The following is a 4,763-nucleotide window of genomic DNA, read 5'->3' on the forward strand; positions in this document are numbered from 1 at the left end:
GGTTCTGGAAATCAGGCCCCTCATTAGTGTGCCTACATATGGATATCGGCACTTTATTAGAGCTGAAAAATGAAAAAAGCGAATATTAGAGTTATTACTAGTTATTTCCCCTCTTGCCCCTCTGGTTCATATCCCATGTTGTTGCTTTGGCATCTATGTTACCCAGCCAGCTTCAATGCCTGAGTGGCTTCCCCACTGAACCAGGCCAGTGAATCACTGGTGGCATTTAAAGACAATCCAAGACTCTGGACTGCTCTCATCTCTCAACTGAATGTCATGCTGTCTCTGTGTATGTATACCAGGGTTACTCAAGTGATGGACTGCAACATGGATTTAGAAATAAGGCAGTTTTACCTAGACATTGTATAGATCCCATACAAGATTTTCCCCTACACCTTTTTTTTTTTTGACTGGTTGTCCTTGTGCACATTCGCCCTGTGCCCATTCATACATTCAACCGTGGAAATGTATGGAAGACCAGAGATTTTTCAGCTCTGCTAGCATCTTGTCCTTTCAGTGTTGAATTCCCACCATGATTTTTCAATGGCGAAAAAGTGATGAGCTTTGCCACAGCTGAGTGCCTATTCCTGTGGGACTTTCCTGTTTGGCGCTACTCTTGTATTGGGTTTGCGTGGCAAGGTTTTGGTAGCGGGGGGCTGCAGGGCCCAGATGACCCTCAGTAGTCTGGGGTGCAGGCTTCAGACCTGTACCTGTCTAGCGGCAGAGTGGTTCATTTCCACCTTTCAGGTGCCAAAAAGGACTGTGGTGGCTCGACCTTGGCTGGACACCAGGTGCCCACCCAGCCGCTCTATCACTCCCCTCCTCAGCTGCACAGGGGAGAGAAAATACAACAAAAGGCTTGTGGGTCAAGATATGGACAGGGAGAAATCATTCACCAATTACCATCACAGGCAAAACAGACTTGGCTTGGGGAAATTAGTTTAACTTATTGCCAATCAAATCAGAGTAGGATAATGAGAAATAAGACCAAATCCTAAAACACTTTCCCCCCACCCCTCCCTTCTTCCCGGGCTCAACTTCACTCCCAGTTTCTCTACCTCCTCCCCCTGAGCAGCGCAGGGGGACAGGGAATGGGGATTGCGGTCAGTTCATCACACATTGTTTCTGTCGCTCCTTCCTCCTCACACTCTTCCCCTGCTCCAGCGTTGGGTCCTTCCCACGGGAACAGTCCTCCATGAACTTCTCCAACATGGGTCCTTCCCATGGGCTGCAGTTCTTCATGAACTGCTCCAGCGTGGGTCCCTTCCACAGCGTGCAGTCCTTGAGGAACAGACTGCTCCAGTCTGGGTCCCCCATGGAGTCACAAGTCCTGCCAGCAAACCTGCTCCATCGTGGGCTCCTCTCTTCATGAATCCACAGGTCCTGCCAGGAGCCTGCTCCAGCATGCGATGCAATTTGCAAAGCCACCGCATGGTTCTCTATTTACACTACACAATGTGCTATTTCAGAAGCTTCTGGGGCTGCTGTAATTCTTGACAGGATTGTCCTCTTCTCTGTCTATTTCTTTTTTGAGGGCCAGGGTCTTCTCATCCAAGTAATCTACATTGGTGAAGTGGGAAAGTTAGTGGATAGTAAGCATCCTAAGAGTGTAAGGCTGCATACGGACAGTCACTCAAGACAGAAAGGGAGGTGGTTTACTAGAGTATATGTTGAGATATATAAATTTTCAGCTTACCCACCCTCTTCTCTACCTTCAAATCCCATTAAAGATTTAGAGTCTTAGAGCTGAACGGAGCTGACAATACAAAGTGCATTGCACCCCTTTACACTGCATATGCAGCCCATATGATGAGGCAGGACATGAACATTCCTCTCTGGATACTGAGAAGTGCCAAAAACCTGTTCTCTCTGGAGTACTCCAGCATACGTTTATACATAGGATGAACAAGCCTGTGGGCTTTAGACTTAATGGACTTTCTGGGCCTAAGTAAGTAACCTCCATTTTATACTGTTGTCAGGGAGCAGCTTTCAGGGTTTTGCTGCTGCCTGCAGATGTGAAGGGAGTATGTAGCGCCTGGCTTGTCTGGCAGCACTGCTTCCTGTGCAATCATCTGCTTCCCAACAAGGGAACCGCCACATTCTACCCAGTGGGCCATGGTAAAAATTAACAGAGTAAACTTCTTGTTCATGATTTCCTCCTCTGCAGTATTTCTAGCAAATTGGGTACCTGAATTCCTAAAGTGCTGGGATATTCTAGATGTAATTGCCAGTTTTGGGGGGGCTCACAGGATGTCCAGCATAATCAGTGCCCAAGGGAAAGCCAAGAGAACAGCTGGAGCCTTGCTCATAGGAGGAGAGTTCTATTCTGTGAAAGGTAATGGAAAACTTTACTGTTCTGTTTTGGTGCTGAGTAACTTGATCTATGTGATTATTTTTATTCTTTTCTGTTGACATTCTTAGTGCACTTTTCTGATTCTTAGACATATGTGTACTTTTTCCTTCTATCTCCTATGAGCTCCTGGATAGAATTCTGCTGAACCCCCTTCCCGTTAAAAACACAGACAAATGGGGATTAAAGATATGTGCTTTTGCAAGAGGTCTGCATTCACACTGTCACTGTGTTGTGAAAGAGTGGATCAGGATTCGCGACACACTCTCTGGATTAAGATTGCTGTAGTTTATGTATGTGCAGCTGCTTTATAATTAAAGCCCACATCTGCCCTGGCTTTAACACCAGTCAACTGTAGTGAAGCCATTAACCCTCTCTGTTACTTCCACCCTTTGTCCTATGGGCACATGAAAGGATAAGTGGATTGAGAAATGAAAAATCAAAAGCACAGTTCTCAGTCTTGCTGGGTTTATGTTCAGTAAATCTGAAGAGGGAAGAGCATGAAAGCCAGGTCTCTTTCTGTTTCCTTAATATTAATAAGATTCTGGCTTTTAGTGTAATTTAGCACACATTCAAGACTGGACTGCAGTCCTTCATTCTGCTGCTCAAAGACTTTTTACATTATCATGTCTGCTCCCAATCCTTTTAGTTGCTTACAACCCCTGACAGGCCCCTTCTGGGAAGGACATGCCTTTGTTGTGTAAAGTGGGTTACCCTGTCATCCATCTACCCAAAGGATCCCCTGTGTCAAGGGAAGGAATCCTTAGTAATTTCTCACTTGCTTTGTGTTGCTTCAGTTGTACAAAAGAAGTAGGAGAGCCCTGTGGTCTGGCTCCAGAGGCTGTACTCTTTGCTCACATAAGGCAGAGCCTCATGTCCAGCTTGTAGAATTCAGGAGGCCATGTCACATGTCATCCAGAAGGGATTTTTATATGATTCCTCTAAAAGTTAGATGAGATAAATCAGTACAGATGAAAGTTTTGTCTCATTTCCTTGGGAACGAGCAATAAAATAGGGAATCTGTAATATCAATTAAAAAAACCCACCAAAAATAAAAACTAAGGAAAATTTGGCCTCTTTGACTCTTTGAGCACTGTTTAGACTTTCAAAACTGAATCAGCCCAAGTTTGTGGCTTATTATGCAGGCTGCTCTTGATAACTTCTGAAACTTCATCCAAATGAACTATTCAGATCCTGGGTGGAGTAACACTAATGGTGATGTAACAGACCTGAGGTCAATGCATCTCCTCCCAGTGTGTGGTCTGTGAATAATATGTGGGCCTGTGGGTCCCAGAAGCAGTGATCTCTTTGTGAAAGAATTTGAAAAAAAGGGTAGCTGCATCACAGTTAATACTCCCATTTCCTCAAAGAATCCATTCACTGCAAAGGAGGAAGGAACATGCCTTTTCAACATTTGTCTTTTAAAGAGCACTCAAAAGTGAAGGCGCTCTGGATGACTGAAGTTGGGTACACCTGAAGAAAGTCTCTACTTGAAACGAGTGCCTGCAAAATAAACTGCAGTCAATGTATGATGCAGGTGGCTGACAGTTTCTGAAGTCAGAACATTTTTGTTTTGATGCCTACAAATGGATTTAATTGTAATGTGTGAGCTGTGATAATCGCAGAATATAAGAGAGGGTATTGAACAACCTCTTCTCTCTAAACATGAGTTTAAGAGCATTGCTTTAGATGTTGCAAATTTTAGAACATTAGCCCTGGTGGCTTCTTCCCTCACTTGACAAATGTACTGTGTAGAAGTGAATGGCTTCGTGGTAGTTTTAAGGGGAAACTAGTGGGATATTTTTTAACCAAATGAAAGTTTAACCTTCCTGTGTATATTCTGTTCCCCAAACACTGTTCAGATTTGAAATGTTAAGTATCAAAGTTTAATGGAGAAGTTCTAAATCTCTCTCTGTAATACTGCCTCTTCCTATGTATAGCAGAATGATCGGTATAATTATTTTACCCTGTGGGTTTATTTATATCCTGTAGTTTCAGGTTGTGAACTTAATACTGTAAAAATTATTACTGACTCATGTGGTTGAGGTAAAGCTTGTGGATTGATTCAGAATAAGTGGGCCTGATGAATGGATGTATGTCTTTCTGTATTTTCAGATTGACATTTTTCAAACGTCTTAAATGGAGAAGTTTTTTATTTGTGTCAGCATGATCCCCCTTGCTTATGCCATGGCCCGTGGAAAAGTTCAGATGGGAACCAGGGCACCACCTTGACAAAACTTAATGAAAGAAAGAAGCAGTGAAGCTAGTCTGCAGCACACTTCAAAGCTTCAGAGTAGCTGTTTCCCATACACTTCTTGATGGCAAATGTATATTGCATGCAACATTTAAGATAAATACCAGCACATAAATTCTTGTTTGTAAGTAGGTCCCCTGCGAGCCATCGGCCAAGTTT

The 4,763-nt window shown here is 43.6% G+C and overlaps 1 non-coding gene across 1 annotated transcript; it reads left to right on the forward strand.

The window, feature by feature from the left end:
• Positions 1-663: 663 nt before the first annotated feature.
• Positions 664-750, forward strand: TRNASTOP-UCA (transfer RNA opal suppressor (anticodon UCA)). The gene has a single exon. It is a non-coding gene; the product is annotated as a tRNA-Sec (tRNA).
• The last annotated feature ends 4,013 nt before the right edge of the window (positions 751-4,763 follow it).

The sequence above is a fragment of the Gavia stellata genome, chromosome 14 (assembly GCF_030936135.1).
Source record: "Gavia stellata isolate bGavSte3 chromosome 14, bGavSte3.hap2, whole genome shotgun sequence".
NCBI lineage: Eukaryota > Metazoa > Chordata > Aves > Gaviiformes > Gaviidae > Gavia > Gavia stellata.